The sequence below is a fragment of the Oncorhynchus nerka genome, linkage group LG27 (genome assembly GCF_034236695.1).
Source record: "Oncorhynchus nerka isolate Pitt River linkage group LG27, Oner_Uvic_2.0, whole genome shotgun sequence".
Taxonomy (NCBI): Eukaryota; Metazoa; Chordata; class Actinopteri; order Salmoniformes; family Salmonidae; genus Oncorhynchus; species Oncorhynchus nerka.
This window is the reverse complement of record NC_088422.1, coordinates 41787764-41813400: the sequence shown is the minus strand read 5'-3', so window position 1 is coordinate 41813400 and position 25637 is coordinate 41787764. Positions and strand designations below refer to the sequence as shown.

At 43.7% G+C, this 25637-nt stretch overlaps 1 long non-coding RNA gene and 1 other non-coding gene across 2 annotated transcripts; both read left to right on the top strand.

The window, feature by feature from the left end:
- The first annotated feature begins 557 nt into the window (after window positions 1-557).
- LOC115112578 (U7 small nuclear RNA) lies at window positions 558-613 on the top strand. The gene has a single exon (XR_003860953.1). It is a non-coding gene; the product is annotated as a U7 small nuclear RNA (small nuclear RNA).
- Window positions 614-1943: 1330 nt separating this feature from the next.
- LOC115111800 (uncharacterized) lies at window positions 1944-25059 on the top strand. Its single transcript, XR_010461511.1, has 2 exons — window positions 1944-3043; window positions 21057-25059. It is a non-coding gene; the product is annotated as an uncharacterized LOC115111800 (long non-coding RNA).
- Window positions 25060-25637: the final 578 nt, after the last annotated feature.

Below are 25637 nucleotides of genomic sequence, written 5' to 3'. Positions count from 1 at the left end.
GACCATAATTATGAGAGATGACATTAGACCATGCAGCCACATAATATTTATGAATGCAGCTACATGTCGAAGACATGTTTATGCTCTCGTATAAGTCTTCTATGTTTTGTGCAGAGAGCACACTAGCCTCATGAGGACAGATTCATTACTTTCAAGCAGCCAATCCCAATCTGACATCATATTAAAAGTTCAGTTATTGCTCAATTATGTTCCTCAGCTTCGCATGCCAACAATTTTAAGTGAATTTCCTAAACCATCCTCCAACATAGAAACCACCAACAGCTGTTGCATTATGGGGTGAGCAGAGCTGTGTGGGTCTGACTCCTACATCTTTATTGATACTGATACTAAAAGTGAAGATAAAAGAGGGGATTTTTATGGACGCACCCACGTAAAAAAATACTACAGTTTACTATAGAATAGTAGAGTACTTACTGTAGAATTCTATAATAAAATGTAATATACTGTAGAAACTATACTACACACTGTAGCATCCTTCGATCATGTGTAGTACTTCCTCTAGAATGTTTTAGTATGCTATAGAATAAATACTACTGTAATGATTAGCACTTTTAGTATTTCTCCAGTAGGTTTCCTGAAGGAGAAAGCCTCCTCTTCTATGTCAAAGATAATATAACAAAAACACTACATTAATTGCTATAGATATACTACAGTTTTCTTTTTGACAGTGTTTATACTATAGTTAACTGTAAATACTACAGTATACTACTGCAAATACTACAGTAAATACCACAGTATTCACTGTAGTGTTTTTGTGGACTACAGTATTCTGTAGTATTTTTTTCATTTAGGGCAGTCCCATGGGTTTCATTCATTCATTCATCCGTAACTTTAGTGTTACTTAGTTTATATTTCCTGTTTACAGAAACAGTGCTAATTTAGATTCATGTATGCATCTCCAATGGCACCCTATTCCCTTTTTAGTGCACTACTTTGGACCAGGGAGGAAGTGCACTTAAGGGTGCAATTTGGGACGGATACCATGTTTTCTCTTGCTTCAGTTTTCTATCCGTAAGAGGTAGCTACACTAAGAGCTCTACTATACTACGACTCCAATCACATCTGCAGGGCTGCTCCGCACAATGATTAGTCTCCATGTATACTCTACCTTAGCCTTCCAAAACAGCTTTGAACTCGAGCCACCTGGTTGTTATGTTATCTTGATGTATTTACGCAAAAAGACAGCTTTATAGTTTTTTCCATCTGAAATGAATGTTCAGCACATTACATATTTACTTTTCCATCCTGGCAGGGCTCCCATTGGAAAAAGACAAAGTTATAGGTGGTCTTAAAAAAAATCAGTAGCTGTAATCACGAAGGGGCATGATATAAAATGTTCATAGGTAGCAGTGAAAGGTGCACCCTACACAGAGATTATTTGGATGTACCCCAACTGAAATGTGACCTTACTGTATGTAGGCTATGCCATAGTCAACTCATAAACTGAAGTTCAGTTCATCACAGTTCACAAATTCATCACAAATGTATGCATCACCTTGATATGTTACCATGAGCCATACATAATATAGAGTAGCCTATGGACACATTGTCCATTGACTTACTCATGTTATTCTGGAGAGTCTTGCTGTTTGTTATGCTCACAAATATTTATTAGTTTAAGTGTAAATTATGATGATATATGAGATGTATGATGATAGATTATTTAAGAAAACATTCACAAGTATATTTTGTGTTTTGTGTTTAAATAATACCAAATAAATGTTCTCTGTACTGTTGTATTCTCAGCCCGAGGGGTGGTGCACTCCATAGCTTTTGTAAGGTCCCTCTGTGTATTGAAAGCCCTTAAGAGGAACATGTTCTGATAATTTACAACGTGACACTTTTCTCCATGCCAGATGGAGCAGGGAGGTGAAAGAGTTACCTTACTGGAAATACACCATAAACCTTAGATATGGTAATGGTCTATTTAGTGTGTGAGAGGAAATTAGAATGGTAGCTTAGCCCTAATATCTTATTTTAGTTGACTCTGTAGATCCGTAGATCCTCTAACATTGCTTGACTGTCTGTATTGGCTGGTTGGTTTCAGTGGTGGAAAAAGTACTCAATTGCCATACTTGAGTAAAAGTAAAGATAACTTAATAGAAAATTACTCAAGTATTAAAGTGATAGTCACCCAGTGAAATACTACATAAGTAAATGTCTAAATATATTTGGTATTAAATATACTCAAGTATCAAAAGTAAATGTAATTGCTAAAATATACTTACAGTTCCTTCAGAAAGTATTCATACCACTTGACTTATTCCTCGTTTTGTTGTGTTACAGCCTGAATTCAAAATGAATTAAATCTATTTTTTCTCCCTCGCCCATTTACACACAATACTCAATAATGGCAAAGTGAAAACATGTTTTTAGACATTTTTGCACATTTATTGAAAATGATTTCACACCCCTGAGTAAATACATCAGAATCACCTTTGGCAGAAACTATAGCTGTGAGCCTTTCTGGGTAAGTCTCTAACTGTCACGTCCTGACCATAGAGAGCCCTTATTTTCTATGGTGGAGTAGGTCAGGGTGTGACTGGGGGTTTAGTCTAGTTTATTATTTCTATGTGGGGTTCTAGTTTTGTTTTTCTATGTTGGTGATTTTGTATGATTCCCAATTAGAGGAAGCTGGTATAGTTGTCTCTAATTGGGGATCATATTTAAGTAGCATTTTTTTCCACCTGTGTTTTGTAGGATATTGTTTATGTGTAGTTGCATGTTAGCACTCCATTGTCATCACGTTTTGTTTATTCTTTATTGTTTTGTTGTGTGGTTCACTTACTTTAAATAAAAAAGATGTGGAACCCAGATCACGCTGCACGTTGGTCCGAGTATGCGTCCAATGATCGTGAAACTAACAGCTTTGCACAACTGGATTGTACAATATTTGCACATTATTCTTTAAAAAGTTGGTTGTTGACCATTGCTAGACAGCCAATTTCTGTCATGTTTCACCTGTCCTTGTGCTTGTCTCCACCCCTCCAGGTGTCGCCCATCTTCCCCACTCATCCTCTGGGTATTTATACCTGTGTTTTCTGTCTGTCTGTTGCCAGTTCGTCTTGTTTGTCATGCTTACCAGCGTTCGCCCTGTCAGCTCGTGATTTTTGACCCTTGCCTGTCCTGTCACTGTACCCTCCCGCCTGACCACTCTGCCCGTCCCTGACCCTGAGCCTGCCTGCCGTCCTGTACCTTTGCTCCACCTCTGGATACCTGAACTCTGCCTATTCCTGACCCTAAGCCTGCCTGCCGTCCTGTACCTTGCACCTACTCTGGATTATTTGAACCCTTCCTGCCTTTCGCAAACCTGTCGTTTGCCTGCCCCTGTGGTTACAATAAACATGGTTACATCACACAGTCTGCACTTGGGTCTTACCTTGATTCTTGATAATTTTCAAGTCTTGCCAAATATTTTCATGCCAATTTAAGTCAAAACTGTAACTAGATCACACAGAACCATTCAATGTCGTCTTGGTAAGCAACTCCAGAGTATATTTGGCCTTGTGTTCTAAGTTATTGTCCTGCTGAAAGGTGAAATTGTCTCCCAGTGTCTGTTGGAAAGCACACTTAACCAGGTTTTCCTCTAGGATTTTGCCTGTGCTTAGCTCTATTCCTCTCTTTATAAAAATAAAATTGTCCTTGCCGATGACAAGCATACCCATAACATGATACAGCCACCACCATGCTTGACCATTACATTTACATTTACATTTAAGTCATTTAGCAGACGCTCTTATCCAGAGCGACTTACAAATTGGTGCTTTCACCTTATGACATCCAGTGGAACAGTAGTGCATCTAAGTCTTTTAAGGGGGGTGAGAAGGATTACTTTATCCTATCCTAGGTATTCCTTAAAGAGGTGGGGTTTCAGGTGTCTCCGGAAGGTGGTGATTGACTCCGCTGTCCTGGCGTCGTGAGGGAGTTTGTTCCACCATTGGGGGGCCAGAGCAGCGAACAGTTTTGACTGGGCTGAGCGGGAACTGTACTTCCTCAGTGGTAGGGAGGCGAGCAGGCCAGAGGTGGATGAACGCAGTGCCCTTGTTTGGGTGTAGGGCCTGATCAGAGCCTGGAGGTACTGAGGTGCCGTTCCCCTCACAGCTCCGTAGGCAAGCACCATGGTCTTGTAGCGGATGCGAGCTTCAACTGGAAGCCAGTGGAGAGAGCGGAGGAGCGGGGTGACGTGAGAGAACTTGGGAAGGTTGAACACCAGACGGGCTGCGGCGTTCTGGATGAGTTGTAGGGGTTTAATGGCACAGGCAGGAGCCCAGCCAACAGCGAGTTGCAGTAATCCAGACGGGAGATGACAAGTGCCTGGATTAGGACCTGCGCCGCTTCCTGTGTGAGGCAGGGTCGTACTCTGCGGATGTTGTAGAGCATGAACCTACAGGAACGGGCCACCGCCTTGATGTTATTTGAGAACGACAGGGTGTTGTCCAGGATCACGCCAAGGTTCTTAGCGCTCTGGGACGAGGACACAATGGAGTTGTCAACCGTGATGGCGAGATCATGGAACGGGCAGTCCTTCCCCGGGAGGAAGAGCAGCTCCGTCTTGCCGAGGTTCAGCTTGAGGTGATGATCCGTCATCCACACTGATATGTCTGCCAGACATGCAGAGATGCGATTCGCCACCTGGTCGTCAGAAGGGGGAAAGGAGAAGATTAATTGTGTGTCGTCTGCATAGCAATGATAGGAGAGACCATGTGAGGTTATGACAGAGCCAAGTGACTTGGTGTATAGCGAGAATAGGAGAGGGCCTAGAACAGAGCCCTGGGGACACCAGTGGTGAGCACGTGGTGAGGAGACGGATTCTCGCCACGCCACCTGGTAGGAGCGACCTGTCAGGTAGGACGCAATCAAGCGTGGGCCGCGCCGGAGATGCCCAACTCGGAGAGGGTGGAGAGGAGGATCTGATGGTTCACAGTATCGAAGGCAGCCGATAGGTCTAGAAGGATGAGAGCAGAGGAGAGAGAGTTAGCTTTAGCAGTGCGGAGCGCCTCCGTGATACAGAGAAGAGCAGTCTCAGTTGAATGACTAGTCTTGAAACCTGACTGATTTGGATCAAGAAGGTCATTCTGAGAGAGATAGCGGGAGAGCTGGCCAAGGACGGCACGTTCAAGAGTTTTGGAGAGAAAAGAAAGAAGGGATACTGGTCTGTAGTTGTTGACATCGGAGGGATCGAGTGTAGGTTTTTCAGAAGGGGTGCAACTCTCGCTCTCTTGAAGACGGGAGGGACGTAGCCAGCGGTCAGGGATGAGTTGATGAGCGAGGTGAGGTAAGGGAGAAGGTCACCGGAGATGGTCTGGAGAAGAGAGGAGGGGATAGGGTCAAGCGGGCAGGTTGTTGGGCGGCCGGCCGTCACAAGACGCGAGATGTCATCTGGAGAGAGAGGGAGAAAGAGGTCAGAGCACAGGGTAGGGCAGTGTGAGCAGAACCAGCGGTGTCGTTTGACTTAGCAAACGAGGATCGGATGTCGTCGACCTTCTTTTCAAAATGGTTGACGAAGTCATCTGCAGAGAGGGAGGAGGGGGAGGGGGAGGAGGATTCAAGAGGGAGGAGAAGGTGGCAAAGAGCTTCCTAGGGTTAGAGGCAGATGCTTGGAATTTAGAGTGGTAGAAAGTGGCTTTAGCAGCAGAGACAGAGGAGGAAAATGTAGAGAGGAGGGAGTGAAAGGATGCCAGGTCCGCAGGGAGGCGAGTTTTCCTCCATTTCCGCTCGGCTGCCCGGAGCCCTGTTCTGTGAGCTCGCAATGAGTCGTCGAGCCACGGAGCGGGAGGGGAGGACCGAGCCGGCCTGGAGGATAGGGGACATAGAGAGTCAAAGGATGCAGAAAGGGAGGAGAGGAGGGTTGAGGAGGCAGAATCAGGAGATAGGTTGGAGAAGGTTTGAGCAGAGGGAAGAGATGATAGGATGGAAGAGGAGAGAGTAGCGGGGGAGAGAGAGCGAAGGTTGGGACGGCGCGATACCATCCAGTAGGGGCAGTGTGGGAAGTGTTGGATGAGAGCGAGAGGGAAAAGGATACAAGGTAGTGGTCGGAGACTTGGAGGAGTTGCAATGAGGTTAGTGGAGGAACAGCATCTAGTAAAGATGAGGTCGAGCGTATTGCCTGCCTTGTGAGTAGGGGGAAGGTGAGAGGGTGAGGTCAAAAGAGGAGAGGAGTGGAAAGAAGGAGGCAGAGAGGAATGAGTCAAAGGTAGACGTGGGGAGGTTAAAGTCGCCCAGAACTGTGAGAGGTGAGCCGTCCTCAGGAAAGGAGCTTATCAAGGCATCAAGCTCATTGATGAACTCTCCGAGGAACCTGGAGGGCGATAAATGATAAGGATGTTAAGCTTGAAAGGGCTGGTAACTGTGACAGCATGGAATTCAAAGGAGGCGATAGACAGATGGGTAAGGGAGAAAGAGAGAATGACCACTTGGGAGAGATGAGGATCCCGGTGCCACCACCCCGCTGACCAGAAGCTCTCGGGGTGTGCGAGAACACGTGGGTGGACGAAGAGAGAGCAGTAGGAGTAGCATTGTTATCTGTGGTGATCCATGTTTCCGTCAGTGCCAAGAAGTCGAGGGACTGGAGGGAGGCATAGGCTGAGATGAACTCTGCCTTGTTGGCCGCAGATCGGCAGTTCCAGAGGCTACCGGAGACCTGGAACTCCACGTGGGTCGTGCGCGCTGGGACCACCAGATTAGGGTGGCCGCGGCCATGCGGTGTGGAGCGTTTGTATGGTCTGTGCAGAGAGGAGAGAACAGGGATAGACAGACACATAGTTGACAGGCTAGAGAAGAGGCTACGCTAATGCAGAGGAGATTGGAATGACAAGTGGACTACACGTCTCGAATGTTCAGAAAGTTAAGCTTACGTAGCAAGAATCTAATTGACTAAAATGATTAAAATGATACAGTACTGCTGGGGTAGGCTAGCTGCGTTGTTGACACTACCCTAATCAAGTCGTACCGTTGAGTGTGAAGTTTCTACAATGCTGCTTTTCGGGAGCTAGCTGGCTAGCTAGCAGTGTTGGTTACGTTACGTTGCGTTAGGAGAACGACAATAGCTGGCTAGCTAACCTAGAAAATCGCTCTAGACTACACAATTATCTTTGAAACAAAGACGGCTATGTAGCTAGCTATGTAGCTAGCTACGATCAAACAAATCACACCGTTGGGACTGTAATGAAATGAGATGAAAATGTGATACTACCTGTGGAGCGAAGCGGAATGCGACCGGAATGCGAAAGTTCTATTCAGTAGACGTTGGCTGGCTATTGGCTAGCTAGGAGTGTCTCCTACGTTAAGGACGACAAAATAGCTGGCTAGCTAACCTCGGTGAATTAAGATAATCACTCTAAGACTACACACTCTAAACTACACAATTATCTTGGATACGAAAACAGCAAAGACAACTATGTAGCTAGCTAACACTACACTGATCAAGTCGTTCAGTTGAGTGTGATAGTTACTACAGTGCTACGGTAGCCGGTGAACGTATGCTAGCTGGCTAGCTGCTAGGCAGATAGGAGGACGACGAAATACGATAATAACGCAATTATCACTCTAAGACTCCACACTCTAAACTACACAATTATCTTGGATACGAAAACAGCAAAGACAACTATGTAGCTAGCTAACACTACACTAATCAAGTCGTTCAGTTGAGTGTGATAGTTACTACAGTGCTACAGTAGACGGTGAACGTGTTGGGCAGATAGGAGACGACGAAATACGATAATTACGCAATTATCTTTGATACAACGACGACTATGTAGCTAGCTAAGAAGAAATTGCTAAGATTAGACAAATCAGACCGTTGTACTATAATGAAATGTAATGAAATGTAATGAAAAAGTTATACAACCTGCAGACCGAAGCGCGGATGCGAGCCGGATGCGACCGGCTCGCTCCAACCCGGAGCGACCATATGAAGAGTGGTACTCAGTAATGTGTTGTGTTGGACTTACCCCAAACATAATGCTTTGTATTCAGGACATTAAGTTACTTTCTTTGCCACATTTTTTGCAGTATTACTTTAGTGCCTTGTTGCAAACAGGATGCATGTTTTGGAATATTTTTATTCTGTACAGGCATCCTTCTTTTTCCTCTGTTATTTAGGTTAGTATTGGGATATAACTACAATGCTGTTGATCCATCCTCAGTTTTCTCCTATCACAGCCATTAAACTCTAACTGTTTTAAGGTCACTATTGGCCTCATGGTGAATTCCCTGAGCGGTTTCCTTCCTCTCCGGCAACTGAGTTAGGAAAGACGCCTGTATCTTTGTAGTGACTGGGTGTATTGATACACCATCCAAAGTGTAATTAATAACTTCACCATGCTCAAGGGGAAATTCAGTGTCCTCTTTTTTTAATTTCTACTTATCTACCAATAGGTGCCCTTCTTTCCAGGGCGTTGGAAAACCTCCCTGCTCTATGGTTGACTCTGTTTGAAATTCTCTGCTGGATTGATGGACCTTACATACAGTATAATTGTGTGGGGTACAGAAATAAGGCAGTCATTCAAAAATCATGTTAAGCACTATTATTAGACACAGAGTAAGCCCATGAAACTTGTGACTTGTTTAGCAAATTTTTACTCCTGAACTTATTTAGGCTTGCCATAACAAAGGGGTTAAATATTTATTGACTCAGCTGTTAATGTTATATTAATTTGTAAAAATGTATAAAAATAGGCCAGTGATACAAAATCTCAAATTAATAGATTTTTACTTCAAGTATTAACACAACAAAATGTAGAAAAACTACTTTCTGAAGACACTGTAAAGGTGCACTATGCAGAAATCCCTCCGGCATTTCCTGGTTGCAAAAATTCTAATAGTTGTATAGTGAAATAGTTAAATGCCTATTTTCAGTTTGTGACAAAAGAAGCACTCATGAGTGTAGAAAACCATTGAACCATCTAAACCACTGTGAAATATATTTTCCATACCAACAAATATTGTATTTTCAGCTGTTTGAAACTGGTGTACAAAATCAAAAGTAAAAACCACAAACTAAACAAAAGAAAAGGAAGCATAGAACTTGGGCACATAGAACTAATCTACCGCTTCTTAGACTTGCTTTCAATGAGAATGACAGAGCTATAAATCACATTTCTAAGTGAATTTGGTCAGGTCACCCAAAAAGTTACATATATCAGCTTTAAATATCAAAAGTAAAAGTACAAATAATTTTTAATTCCTTATATTAAGCAAAACAGATGGAACCATTTTCTTTTTTTTTATGGATAGCCAGGGGAACACTCCAACATTCTGACATAATTTACAAACGAAGCATGTGTGTTTAGTGAGTCCACCAGATCAGAGGCAGATCAAAGACCGAATACAGGTGGTGAGTCACATTGTCAGTTGATTATGCACTTCTTGTTTCTTCTGTAAACAAGAAATCTCAATTAATTACCAAAACACACATTTAATGTTAGAATTACCAATTTATCACTTATGGGTAGGGTCCCATTTTAGATGTGGAGTCTAAGAAGATCCAATCACACAACGTCTGTTGTAGACAGACAGAAGCAATGGCCAATAGTGCACCACTCCACTTCCGATATAACGGGCCATAGTCCGCTCCTATCGTCATTTTTTTCGTCTTCCTTACGGATTCAATACTCTCCTTAGCGTCCTCTACATGCTTAGCGACCTCTACATGCTTTGTAAGTAGGAAACACTGCCGACTGTGTAGGTTATCAAATACTTGTTCTCCCCACTGTATAACCCGGCTGATAGAACCTTCTCTCCTGGAGTTATGGCTACTGTTTTTCACCACACTGGGCGAATTTAAACAAGCACTCAAATCCTGGAATTACTAGCTAGCTACGGCTTTAACTGACTGCATACACCACACATCACTACGGTAAAATGAGGCACTCCAGACCGAAGAGCAACACTGCTCTCACCTGCTAACATGGTGCCAGCCTGAGCCAGAATAATAATCCCTGGGTGAACACTGGCCAACTGATACCAAGTTATAACTAGTCGCAAGCGCACCCAGCTAAATCTCTGCCCTCGATACCGGTAAAACTTTAGTGATAGCCACCACTAGGCACTATACTTAGTGTCATACCAATATGGCATGGCTGCTATAGGACCATCTGAAAACATCTGATATGCGCTTACAAGGGTTAGAATGTCGCCGGAGGGGATGGCTGACGTTTTACGTGATCCTAACCAACTGTACCATTTTGACAGTTTTCTCGTATTGTTTGTAACTTATTTTTAAACTTATTTCGTACATAATGTTGCTGCTACCGTCTCTTATGATTGAAAAATAACTACTGGACATCAGAACAGCAATTACCCACCTTGAACTGGAAGAAGCATGTTTCTTTAACGAATCCAACGCAAAGGATATACTGCTTTCTTGGGAACGGGCCCAAATACCCGTCAGTTGCTTGAAGAAAATATGGAGAAAAAGGGGACGGAGGTCAGGCTGCCTTCCGAGAATTCGTAGCCGAGTGAGTAAACTCCCACTGCCATCCGTTCTATGGGCCAACGTGCAATCATTGGAAAATAAAATGGATGACCTACGATATAGATTATAGCCTACTACCAACGGGACACTAAAAACTGTAATATTTTATGTTTCACAGAGTCGTGGCTGAACGACGACACAGATAATCTAGAGCTGGCGGAATTTTCCATGCACCGGCAGGACAGAGAAGCTACGTTTGGTAACAACTGGTGTGCAGTGTCTAATATTAAATAAGTCTCGGGGGATTGCTCACCTGAGGTAAAGCAATATATGATGAGCTGTAGACCACACTATCTACTAAGAGTTCCCATCTATATTATTCGTAGCCATCTATTTACCACCACAAACCAATGCTGGGACTAAGACCATACTCAATCAGCCGTATAAGGCCATAAACAAAAAAGAAAATGCTTATCCAGAAGCAGCGCTCCTAGTGGCCGGGGACTTTAATGCAGATAAACTTAATTCTGTTTTACCTCATTTCTACCAGCATGTCACATGTGCAACTAGAGGAAAAAAACTCTAGACCACTTTTACTCCACACACAGACATGCATATAAAGCTCTCCCCCGCCCTCCATTTGGAAAATCTGACCATAATTCTATCCTCCTGATTCCTGTTTACAAGCAAAAACTAAAGCAGGAAGTAACAGTCACTTGCTCAAAATGGAAGTGGTCAGATGACGTGCTACGCTACAGGACTGTTTTGCTAGCACAGACTGGAACATGTTCAAGGGATTCATCAAATGGCATTGAGGAATATACCACCTCAGTCATCGGCTTCATCAATAAGTGCATTGACGACATCGTCCCCACAGTGACCGTACATACATATCCCAACCAGAAGCCATGTATTACAGGCAACAGCAGCTCTTGCTAAAGGCTTTCAAGGAAGTGGGACACTAATCCGGACGCACTCCACACTGCCCTTTCCCACCTGGACTAAAGGAACACCTATGTGAGAATGCTGTTCATTGACTCCAGCTCAGCGTTCAACACCATAGTGCCCACAAAACTCATCACTAAACTAAGGACCCTGCGACTAAACCCCTCCATCTGCAACTGGATCCTGGACTTCCTGACGGGCCGCCCCCTGGTGGTAAGGGTATGCAACAACACTTCTGAAACGCTGATTATCAACACTGGGGCCCCTCAGGGGTGTGTGTGCTTTGTCCCCTCCTGTACTCCCTGTTCACCCACAACTTCATGGCCAAACACGACTCCAACACCACCATTAAGTTTGCTGACGACACAATAGTGGTAGTCCTGATCACCGACAATGATGAGACAGCATATTGGGAGGAGGTCAGAGACCTGGCAGTGTGGTGCCGGGACAACAACCTTTCCCTCAATGTGAGCAAGACAAAGGAGCTGATCGTGGACTATAGCAAAAAGCAGGCCAAACAGGCCCCCATTAATAACTTCTTCGGGATCGGTGTCTCTTCCATGGGACAGTTGATGTAAGGCTAATGCGATTAGCATGAGGTTTTAAGTAACAAGAACATTTCCCAGGACATATCTGATATTGTCAGAAAGCTTACATTCTTGTTAATCTAACTGCACTGTCCAATTTACGATAGCTATTACAGTGAAAGCAATTTTGAACAATTTTGAACATGAAAAGCTATTAATAAACAAATTAGGCACATTTGGGCAGTCTTGATACAACATTTTGAACAGATATGCAATGGTTCATTGGATCAGTCTAAAACTTTGCACATACACTGATGCCATCTAGTGGCCAAAATCTAAATTGCACCTGGGCTGGAATAATACATTATGGCCTTTCTCTTGCATTTCAAAGATGATGGTACAAAAAAATACAAAAGAATGGTTGTTTTTTTCTTTGTATTATCTTTACCAGCTCTATTGTGTTATATTGTACTACATTCCTTTCACATTTCCATAAACTTCAAATTGTTTCCTTTCAAATGGTACCAAGAATATGCATATTTCTTCTTCAGGGCCTGAGCTACAGGCAGTTAGACTTGGGTATGTCATTTTAGGTGAAAATTGAAAAAAGTGGCTGATCCTTAATAATTGACAGAACTGTAGTGGAGTTTCAAGTTCCTTGGTGTTCACATCACCAATGAACTATCATGGTTCAAACACACCAAGACAATTGTGAAGAGGGCACGACAACACCTTTTCCCCCTCAGGAGAATGAAAACATTTAGCATGTGTCCCCAGATCATCAAAAAGTGCCTACAGCGTAGTACATCACTGGAGCCAAGCTTCCTGCCATCCAGGACCTATAGACTTGGCGGTGTCAGAGGAAAGCCCCAACAATTGTCAAAGACTCCAGTTATCTAAGTCAGACTGTTTTCTCTGCTACCGCACGGCAAGCGGTATCGAAACTCCAAGTCTAGGACCAAAAGGCTCCTTAACAGCTTCTATCCCCAAGCAATAAGACTGCTGAACAATTCATCAAATGGCCACCAGATTATTTACATTGACACCCCCCCTCCATTTGTTTTATTATCTATGCATAGAAACTTCACCCCTACTTACATGTACAAATTACATTGACTCGGTACCAGTATATACTGTAGCCTCGTTATTGTTATTTTAATGTGTTACTTTTTATAATTTGTTTTACTTTAGTTTATTTGGTCAAATGTTTATTTACTCTTTCTTGAACTGCACTGTTGGTTAAGGGCAAGTAAGTAAGCATGTCACAGTAAGGTCTGCAGAAGTTGCATTCGGTGCAGGTGACAAATACAGTTTGATTTGATATGCCTTTGTTACAGATCTTCCGCTCTACTTCCGCTGTGCACTCTTGGCATAACTGATAAAAATGTCTCACCTCTCCACCATGGGAAAAACTAGCTGTCATCAACTGGCTCATTTGGGTGCATGAGCAATAGCCTACAAGAAGGCTCAAGTCCCTCTCTAAGGGAAAAATTGCATTGAACATGCCTAGATTCCAAGGTTTATGGGCCCTGTCGGTCTCTCTGTTACTAAGTATAGCAGCTTTAAGCCAAAGGCAGACATGCTCCACCTACATCCTGGCAGCTACCGTTGCGCAGGGATCAGCCGACCCAAGCAAACAGAGAGATCTTCCATCCCCGGCCCGGGCATGTGGTGCTTTGAGCCTGACCTGGGAGAGGATGTCTGAAAGTTGTGTAGACTGTTCAGAGCACTAAAGCCCCTGCCACACGCTCACTATATGAGTGGCTTGTGTTTGGACCGCTTGCCATTTAGGTTTTAACAATAATACAGTGGGGAAACAGCCCCTGATCTGCTCTTTTATGCAGAGCGATCGTCACTTACACCCAGTATACTAACAACTAGTCCCATCCTTGGATGTGTCTGGTATGCTTGAGGCCATTCCACAGCCGCTGTTCGAGCCAGCTTCAAAAGTATGGGATTTCTCTCATTTAAAATCACCTCAGTATTAGCCTTTCCATCCTCATACCAAGGTTGCTTTACAACCTAATCCTGTGTTTTGTGCACAAAACAAGTGGTGCTTATAATTTGCATAATGTTAAGAGCTGCTGGCTTTTCACTCACTGCATTACTCCTCCGTGGAGGAAGAGTGTCTCCACCGCTTGTGTCCAGTGCACGAATTGGACAGGATGAGAGCCCTACTAGAGTGATCAGAACTTTGTCTCTTGCTTGGGCTCCTCCCCACACAGGGATGACCTTTTCTTGCCAGCGTTTTTTCCCTATGTATAATGGAGGCTGTTAAAATGGAATATTATAGTAAGGGTTTAATACTTCCAGAACACTTGAGGGCTCACTCCACCAGCGATATGGCTACATCATGGGCATGCGAAACTACCTCTAACTTCCTTCAAACTGGACACAGATACATAAAAATGGTGTCCACAAGTTCATCTCACTGGGGAAGTACTGTAGATAAAGGGCCTCATTGCCAAAATCCCAAAGTATCCCTTTAAGTTTCCAGCAATTGCTGTTTATGCGGCACACTTTTTTTTATATCCCTTGGGGCCTCTTTTAAGCACACGCACACATGCACACACACACACGCACATGCACATACGCACTCACACAAACACACACGCTCAATGAGAAGCAAAATCGGAGTTGTTAAGATCTGTTTAACATTCGTCAGCTTTTATAGTGGTCCTGCTTTATAAATATGGCTGTGTGTGCCCGCTCTCTCTGCCAATAAGCAAACTAATGAAGTGACAGATCAGTCCCATGGTCATAACAATATGTTTTACAGTGTGTGTGTTCACTGCATACAGCTCCTATGTATAGGCCTATGGAGGGATGTTGCTAAGCACAAGGAACGCATCCCAAGTAGCACCATATTCCCTACACAGTGTGCTACTTTTGACCAGGGCCCATAGGGCTATATAGGGAATAGGGTACCATTTGGGACACAGTCAAGGTCTCCATCAGCCATTGGTGTGGCACCTGGCTGTGACTTGTAGTGATTTACAACGCGCTGAAGATCTGCCAAGAGCTCTCACATACAAAGCAATTAGACTCACATTGCTTGTTATTCTGACCCAGAATCCATTTAGTTAGTTTAATTCATACAAGCTCAGAGAAAAAGTTGCCAACCCCCTCATTCATGAGTGAGTAGTATAGTTTGTGTCCAATTACCTACACAATAGATTGTGTCAAAGTATCTTGTAATTGTTCTGCTCCTCAGTGGAATACATGTCCAGTCCTATATAGGTCTTACACATTCTTTGCCATGTTTCAGTACACCCATTTTAAATGGGGTTGAATATCAGCAGGAACCTTTGTGGAATACATTCTCAGAATAGCCCTCTTTTGCTACATATATAACCTGTCCCATAATGTTAACCTCGTGCTGCGTGCCCATTATTATCTTGGTTACAATAAAAATAGAGGAATGTCTGCCTGAACCTTTGTAGGTACCCCACTCCCAGGGGGGTTGCTGTGGACAGAGGGATAATCCCAAGAGGGAGACTGGGAAAAACGTCTGCTCATATTTCAGCCTGCTGAATGGAAGATTGAACTCTTATTTGTCCAAGCCTGCAGGGTGCATAATGAACTACATCATGTTTCTGTTAGGCCAGCAGTATCAGGTAATAGATCAGCTGTGTCAGCAAAACACTAGAGACTTTGGAGGAGAGAGTAGAAGGTAGAGTGGGAACAGAACTGCTGTGATCCTGATATATGTGCGTATGGATCTTGTGTCCCCTGGGAGCAGAGTACAAAACCTCTCTGTAACAGCAAGGGACAGGAGGAGAATTTGACCTGACAGTTGAGGAATAACTTGCCGCCTTCAGGTAAACATGAGTTCCCTCCCACGAATGAATAGACGGGCAAGTATATTCCCTGGGTACAGACGTCAGTTCAACGTCTAGTTTTGATTTACATTTGGTTGCGTTGTCAACTAACGTGAATTCAATGTGAAATCAACTAAACATTTCACCATGTCATTGGATTTAGGTTAAAAGTTGGGTAAAACAATGCAAAATTCCCTGACATCGATGACTTTTTGCAAATCCAATCACCACATTGATTTGCTAGTTGAAATGACGTGGAAACAACGTGGATTCAACCAGTTTTTGCCAGTGGATAATGCCAAATAATCCCTTAATAAAGGAATTTCTGTCTTTCATCTCTCCCCCATCTCTCCCTTTCTCACCCCTTCTCTTTTCCTCTTTCTCTCTCACCCTTTTTCTCCCTCTCCCTCTCTCTATCTCGCTCTCCCTCTCCACACTCTCTCTCCCTCCATTTCTCTCCCCCTCTCTCTCTCTGAGGGATAATGCCTCATTGTATTGGTCAGCAGAAGAGTTAGGTAACACTATCTTGAAGAAACTTGTGGATTGTGTTTATGGAATGGATACTCACTGCCAGTAAAATAATGTTGTAAACTGTATCAATAAAATGGATGAAAAGGGACACTGAACTGATGGTCATTCAGTTCCAGATTTCCAAGCAGTCAACAAGATACAGTTAGTTATTTTGGGCCTTATATGTGACTTCAGCTCTCCCTCTGCTGGTAGCTGTAGGACATTATTACTGGGATAGTTTAATTATCTTCACTGTAAAGGCCTATACTGGTTAGCAGATGATTTGACCAAAAGCGACAGTACAGTGAGTACATACATTGTAATATTAGTATGTTGTCGTTTTAGTATGTGATCCCTGCATGGACTACAGACAATCACAGACTACAAAAGGAAAAGTACATCAATGGGGCCAATCTTCCTGCGATCCAGGACCTCTATACCAGGCGGTGTCAGAGGAAGGCCCTAAAAATGGTCAAATACTCCAGCTACCCTTGTCATAGACTGTTCTCTCTGCTACCGCATGGCAAGCAGTACCGGAGCGCCAAGTCTAGGTCCAAAAATCTTCTTAACAGCTTCTACCCCCAAGCCATAAGGCTCCTGAACAGCTAATCAAAGGGCTACCCAGACCCCTCTTTACGCTGCTGCTACTTAAATGAGTAAAACATTTAAACGTGTTAACCCTCACAGGGCTGCTGGCCCAGACGGCATCCACAGCCGCGTCCTCAGAGTGTGCACAGACCAGCTGGCTGGTGTGTTTACGGGCATATTCAATCTCTCCTATCACAGTCTGCTGTCCCCACATGCTTCAAGATGGCCACCATTGTTCCTTTACCCAAGAAAGCAAAGGTAACTGAACTTAATGACTATCGCCCCGTGGCACTCACCTCTGTCATCATGAAGTGCTTTGAGAGACTAGTCAGAGATCGTATCACCTCTACCTTGCCTGACACCCTAAACCCACTTCAATTTGCCGCCCCCAATAGATTCACAGACGATGCAATCACCATCACTCTGCACACTGCCCTATCCCATCTGGACAAGAGAAATACCTATGTAAGAATGCTGTTTATTGACTATAGCTCAGCATTGAACACCATAGTACCCTCCAAGCTCATCATTAAGCTCAAGGCCCTGGGTCTGAACCCCGCGCTGTGCAACTGGGTCTTGGACTTCCTGACGGGCCGCCCCAGGTGGTGAAGGTAGGAAACATTACCTCTACTCTGCTGATCCTCAACACTGGGGCTCCACAAGGGTGTGTTCTCAGCCCCCTCCTGTACTCCCTCGCCTCCAATTCAATCATCAAGTTTGCAAATGACACAACAGTAGTAGGCTTGATTATCAACGATGACGAGACAGTCTACAAGGAGGAGGTGAGGGCTCTGGGAGTGTGGTGCCTGGAAAACAACCTCTCACTCAATGTCAACAAAACAAAGGAGATTATCGTGGACTTCAGGAAACAGCAGAGGGGACCCCCTATCTACATTGATGGGACCGCAGTGGAGAAGGTGGAAAGCTTCAAGTTCCTTGGTGTACGCATCACTGACAAACTGAAATGGACCACCTACACAGACAGTGTGGTGAAGAAGGCGCAACAGAGCCTCCAACCTCAGGAGGCTAAAGAAATTTCCCCAGGACACATACAGCACCCGATGTCACAGGAAGGCCAAAAAGATCCTCAAGGACATCAACCACCTGAGCCAATTCCTGTTCACCCCGCTATCATCCAGAAGGCAAGGTCAGTGCAGGTGCATCAAAGCTGGGACTGAGAGACTTAAAAACAGCTTATATCTCAAGGCCATCAGACTGTTAAACAGCTATCACTAGCACAGAGAGGCTGCTGCCTATTGGCATGGACTAGAAATCACTGGTCACTTTAAGGAATGAAACACTAGTCACTTTAATAAGGTTTACATATCTGGCTTTACTCATCTCATATGTATATACTGTATTCCATACTATTCTACAGTATCTTAGTCACTTAATAATGTTTACATATCTCGCATTACTGATCTCATATGTGTATACTGTATTCTATACTATTCTACTGCATCTTAGTCCGTTCCGCTCTGACATCACTCGTCCATATATGTATACAGTCTTAATTCATTCCTATTTAGATTTGTGTGTATAAGTTGTATAATTTGTACATCTGCAAATCACGTGTATGTGACCATTACAATTTGATTTGATGGGATTTGAATTGAACCCACAATCATGGCGATGCTATCCAGCTGAGCTGAGCTCTTAACCAACTGAGCCACACAGGATCACTACATTATGGAGGCAGTGTTGAGTAACCTTTTCTAAGCTAAGAAGGTGATATCCATGGAGAATGAAACCTGGGGCAAAAGACACAATCTGCCAAATGTAATAGGCCTCCAAGTTTTATGACTTGTATGGTAATTAAAACTTCCCATTCTAGTATGGGGTTGGAAAGAGCAAAATCAGACAGTTAAATGCCCCAAATGGTACCCTGTTCCCTATACTTTTGGGACCTGGTCAAAGTAGTGCACTGTATAGAGAATAGGGTGCCATTTGAAATGCTGTCAGCAGCGTCATCTATCAGACCGTTGCTCCTCCATCCAGGGCAGGGCAGGAGTCAAGAGAGGTGAGATGCTGTCAGACATTTACACCAACATTTGATCCTCCAATTGGAAGCAGATCGAGGGGCTTCTCGTTTTCTCCTGGACTCCAGATTGGGTGTGGGATTCCAAGACAAACAGGCTGCCACTGCTCTCTGGCGCCCCTCCATCCCTGTGGGCAAGCTTGGCACTCGCCTCCCACTCCTCTGCCAACACTCATCTGCCTGCCCCAGCCATTTTTCTCGTTTGCTCTCTCTCTCGCTCTCTCTCTGAGGGGAGAGCCATGCATATTCACGGAATGCTTCATTTTGTATTCTAGCCCAGATTTGTCTGAAAACCCCAAATGCATGGAAACAGTCCTCCTGAGTTGAGTGTGGTTTTGGAGAGGGTTGACTTTGGTCGGGATTGAAATCCTCTCAAATGAGGTGTGGAGTGGTGACCCTGATATATATTCCCCTTAAGTACTTTCTTCCTTATAGATTTCAACCCCTTCGGCAATTGCTTTACTAGTGACATTTTCCTACAGCACTATAAGGTATGTTACAGTGGGTCTGTAGCTGAGAATATCTACCTTTTAATTTGAAGTGCCACTTGTGTTAGTGTTACAATAGGCAGATGCTATTAACTCAGTTACATATGGTTTGATTTTGGTAAAATGATTGACAAATTTACAGATTAAAAGTCTATTAAATGCAGAAATCCTACGACAAGTTTTTGTTTTGCACGGCAAGGAATTAAAAAATACAATTAGCTAGTCTCTCTGATTGGTGTTAATAAAGGTGAATTCATAATGTAACAACTGTGAGGTCTACAGTAGTTCTGTCCCTTTATAGAAAATATATGCTCTATCAAGCAAATGGTAGTCGTCACTCTCCACAAGAGGGAGCCATCATACAACTCTATGTCAAATGAAACCTTTCAAACAGTACTGTAATGCAGTTAGAAAGAATATAACCAGGGGCAGATTTAGTGATTTGGAGGCCCCAGGCAGAGGGGTCATATTAGTGTGTAGAACAACCGTTCGGACTCTGCAGACGTTTTTGAGAAACAACTGATTTTCGAGAAGTCTCCTGGACTGACTAACACTCTGTAGCTCTTCCACCTTTCCACTGGTTGTCAGTAGTTACCACAGCCACAAAGTCAAAATTGGCTATATTGTAAAAAGTCATGACTACAAAATGAGTTTATCAGTGTGGTTAAAGTTAGGGTTAAGGTAAGGGTTAGGTTTAAAATCAGATTTTAAGAAGATACATTATAGAAATAGGCGGGTATTAGCCATAATTATTACTTTGTGGCTGTGGTAACTAGTGACGACCCTTTCCAAGGCCGATATCGGTGGATGTGGTGTGAAGCTTAAACAGACATATTTTGATGGGGATTTTTATTACTTATTTATTATGCCTTGAGCGGAGCATGGGGGGGCCTCAAGTGGAGACGTATATATATATATTTTTTTAATTGCTCACGAGGCCCCTTGATGATATGAGGCCTGAGGTAAATTGCCTCTTCTACCCAATGGTAAGTCCTCCGGTGAGTATAATACAAAGACATCTCCCTGAGGAATCATACACTGTTAATAAATACTATACCCTTTTAAGAGATGGTCAAAAGAGAGGGGAGAGCTTGTGAAAATGTATAGTCAGGGCCCTTATGGTGCTTTAAGGATACATGGAGTAGGAAGGGGAGCACCAACAGTCGTTGTTTATTCATCCATGGATCAGCATGTGTAGACGGATGTGTGCCTAATTACCTACAGTTCCAAGTGTCCCTTTGATAGGTGGTATGTTTAACTGAAGCTCATTGATCTGTTGATGCATGTATTGTGGTTTCCTGTCCTGTGTGCTCTCTACTGGGTTTCAGCTGGCTATAGCTGTTCTGTATGAGGCCTATTAGAAGAGCCGTTCACTAATGGTTGTTTATTCTCACTTCATGGCCTGCACTTTGTCAGGGTTCACAGAGTAAATTAGGTCCAAAATTGATCTCAGAACGGTGATTCCTTTAATCAATTGATTCAACATTGAAGGCTGTCATTGGAATTTGAACACGTAATTCAGTTAGCACCTAAAATCACAGCGATTGACACGAGGGGGGTTTAACAATTTATTTATCTGAGTTAAACAAATCAAATGTATTAATTTCATAGCATGTATCAGTTATTCTTGCAGTAAGATGCTCCTGTGTGTTGTGCTTTAGCTCTGCCTGACCTTTAATACACCAATCATGTCTGTATTTCAAGGGACACACTGTTGATTGGGAAAGAGCACCCTCTGTCACGCTCAAGAGCCGGGGATTTCACGGTCTGCTTCAGGACATCGAACTGACATCTGTGCCCAGTGGGTGATTTGTCTTCTTTTAATTAACGTACAACAGAGCAAGAAAACTGGCTGTAGGCATCCAGCAGGTGAGTTCAGAGTGACACTGTGTACTACATGATCTAACAAGGCCAGAGGGCTTATACACTGTATACTATTATAAACAGGGTGGTTCGAGCCTTGAATGCTGATTGGCTGACAGCCGTGGTATATCAGACCATATTTTTACTGCTCTAATTACGTTGGTAACCAGTTTATAATAGCAATAAGGCACCTCGGGGGACTGTGGTATATTGGCCATATACCATACCCCCTCTGGCCTTATTGCTTAATGCTTAAATACACCGTGGGTCTCCTCTCCTTTTCAACCCTTCAGCATAGGGGACAGGAAAATACCTCTATTGCCTGCTCCCAATTTCACAGGGGCCTGCCCTCTTACCACTCTGGGGAATGTCCAGCTGACAGACAGACTGAGAAAAGGCACTGGAGTAAGTTGATGGATACATGCTGATGGAAACAAATGATGGATGCAGTGAGTACAGTTATCCAACTTGTATCACTTATCAATCCTTTTACATGACCTATAGTAGAGCACTTTAAATTGAGAAATCAATTCAAATCCAAATGCATTTGTCACATGCTTCGTGAACAACAGGTGTAGACTAACAGTGAAATGCTTACTTTTACAGTATGTGAAAATTGTTTTTCCACATACTGTAAAAGTGCCATTTACTAATATTGTTTAAAATATTGTCTAAGTAAACAGGGAGTCAAGGACAAACTTGTGTGACCTCCCACTGATTGTTTCCTTAACCCACCATGCCATGCTTATCAAACAATATAGATCACATAGACCCCACACAGCTTTTAGCACAATACATGTTTCCACTGATGCTGTGCCTGACATGGAAGATGTCTGTGGGTGTCTAACCTGAGCTTTGGACCATGAATTTCAGTTAACCTTCAGTGGACTAAATAACTACAGTAGCATGCGATGCGTGTACACACACACTCACATGCACACATGTACACACACACACACACACACACACACACACACACACACACACACACACACACACACACACACACACACACACACACACACACACACACACACACACACACACACACACACACACATACAAGCCAGGGCAGCAACAGCATATATCTTGGTCGACCAGAGTTAGAATCCTGCAGGCCTGATTATAATGGTAGACCACTGTTCTGTTTCGCCCTCCTGTGTCATGGCGTAACACTGGGGCTTAAACACTAGCGTGATTAATTTGTCTCCACAGACAGAGCCACAGTCCAGTTAAACAGGCCCATGTTGTGCAGGGTGGAGCTGAACTAGCGTGTCTTATCTAATAAATCAAGATGCTGAAGTGTAGTCCATCTGCTTCTACTCTGGTTGACTCCCAAATGGCACCCTATTCCCTATATATAGGGAATAGGTTACCATCAATCAGTTTACCATCAATTGGAGTGTGCCTTCACATGTCAGTCTTTGGTTCTCATAAATATGCTGATAATTCCCTATAAATATATGCAATTCTCTAAAGTATTGAATCACATAGTGCACAGTGAATTTAAAACCTTCTGTTGGTGGACCACAAAAGCAATGGTATAATTAACTGCATCCCAAACGGCACCCTAATTCTCTTTACAGTGGACCACTTTTGACCAGTAGTATTTTCTGGTCAAAAGTAGTGCACTATATAGGGAATAGGGTGCCATTTGGGATGCATACATTGTGTAGGTTTATTCACAATGAAACATGTCATTCATCAACTAATCAATAGACACAAATCACATACAGCATTTGATAACAATTCAAGCCATAACTCCACCAATAAATAGCATGACATACATAAAATGAGACTGAAAGTTGTCAGAGCCACATACTCTTTTTTCGTGTCTTTACAAGTTGTCACATATTATCACCCTCAATTCTTTATTGCCTATTCACAGAGGCCTCCCAGAATATGGAGAACAGGGGGAGGGGTGGAAAATAGAGTACCGCTTTCCCAGATCGCATTGTATGAAATTATTTCAGCATGCGTTTGATTTCGCAGTGAATGAATGCCAAGTAATCTTGTTTTTCTTGTCCTCCTACATGTCTTTGAAGGGACTGTGCCACCAAATGCCTGAAGACCTGTCACAATGCTAAGTATGACCTTGTGCTGTCTCTCAGCTGCTGCTGTAGGACCTTGTGTTGTCTCTCAGCTGCTGCTGTTGCTGCTTACAGTAAGAGTTGGAGTGTGTGTGTGTGTGTGTGTGTGTGTGTGTGTACATATCTCTGTGCCTGACTATATGCGTGTGTTTGTTTGCTCATACTGGCAGCTGCTCAGGCAGCGTACAGCTTAACTCAGAAGTGTCCTAAAGCAGTGTAAAGGATGGACACTGTACCAGGTGTGCTTCTGTGCATGAAAGTGTTTAAGCATATTTATGTATGAATACCTATTTTTAGCCTTAACTTTCTCTCATGTAAGGTGCTGAATGGTGCTTTGAGGTTGTTGTAATTCAACGTATTAAATGACAGGCCGCACCAGAGTCGTATAAATGGAGAGTTGCGCTTTCAATCTGAACGTTCCAAGAGTGCCACTTTCTCCTCCATAGCCGTTGCTAAGTGATAATTGACGCTTCGGCGTTGTGCTGTTTGTTTCTGATATTTTTCAAAACCAATGAAGATGCCCAGTCTAAACAGATATGCACTTTGTTGACACCACAACACAGTAGACTTGGATGCACATTATTTAGCGATTCAATAATAACGTCTGTTAAATTCGCTATTCTGTTTTGCTTGTTTACAGCAGGTAATTACATAGGGAATTGTCATAGCCGCTCTCGTATTGTTATATCAGCAACATTTCAAGAATAAAGGAGCAAACATGGTGGTCTGCCTACCCATGTCAGAGACGCAAACTCTGTCTCAACCTTTAAGTCTTTACTGAAGACTCATCTCTTCAGTGTGTCATATGATAGAGTGTAGTCTGGCCCAGGAGTGGGAAGGTGAATGGAAAGGCTCTGGAGCAACGAACCGCCCTTGCTGTCTCTGCCTGGCCGGTTCCCCTCTTTCCACTGGGATTCTCTGCCTCTAACCCTATTACAGGGGCTGAGTCACTGGCTTACTGGGGCTCTTTCATGCCGTCCCTGGAAGGGATGCGTCACCTGAGTGGGTTGATTCACTGATGTGGTCATCCTGTCTGGGTTGGCGCCCCCCCTTGGGTTGTGCCATGGCGGAGATCTTTGTGGGCTATACTCAGCCTTGTCTCAGGATGGTAAGTTGGTGGTTGAAGATATCCCTCTAGTGGTGTGGGGGCTGTGCTTTGGCAAAGTGGGTGGGGTTATATCCTTCCTGTTTGGCCCTGTCCGGGGGTGTCCTCGGGTGGGGCCACAGTGTCTCCTGACCCCTCCTGTCTCAGCCTCCAGTATTTATGCTGCAGTAGTTTATGTGTCGGGGGGCTAGGGTCAATTTGTTATATCTGGAGTACTTCTCCTGTCCTATTCGGTGTCCTGTGTGAATTTAAGTGTGCTTTCTCTAATTCTCTCTTTCTTTCTCTCTCTCGGAGGACCTGAGCCCTAGGACCATGCCCCAGGACTACCTGACATGATGACTCCTTGCTGTCCCCAGTCCACCTGGCCGTGCTGCTGCTCCAGTTTCAACTGTTCTGCCTTATTATTATTCGACCATGCTGGTCATTTATGAACATTTGAACATTTTGGCCATGTTCTGTTATAATCTCCACCCGGCACAGCCAGAAGAGGACTGGCCACCCCACATAGCCTGGTTCCTCTCTAGGTTTCTTCCTAGGTTTTACACCTGCATTGCTTGCTGTTTGGGGTTTTAGGCTGGGTTTCTGTACAGCACTTTGAGATATCAGCTGATGTACGAAGGGCTATATAAATAAATTTGATTTGATTTGACATGGCGTCTGTTCTAAAACCTGGCCAAAGTCTCTTAATATATGGCTTTAGGCAGCACTATTGGTTCCTTAGCGAAGTACCCTATGCTAATGTGACCCATTAAAACGACATTAGTCGATGCATTCTGTTTATACACTATATATGTGGAATTTGCTAACTTGTAAGGACGGTTTTCGGGGACATAGATTAGGCCTAGTGCTGTACTAAAAAGCATGCTCAATGGAGATTCTCCATTGAAAGTGCTTTTTAGTCCAGTACTAGTCTTAATTTGAGTCTGGGAAACTGGCCTGTTCTCACACGTCCCTCGACTAATTCAAGCTGAGTGCACCACGGTGACCCAATAAAATGCACGGCTTTTGTCTGACCCAGCTTGGGGAGAAATGGAATGTAAAGCAGACAGAGGTTGCAATAGTGGTCTTGAGTACATAACCTTGGGCTACACAGCCTAAACAGGGCTGGCAGCAGCACGCATTCACAAAGCCCTCGTAATGAAGGGGCTTGGAGCTTCATACTATACAGTGAGCTATCTACCCCCAATTACTAAATTTATCCCCTGGGAGCAGGAGAAAGGATAGAAG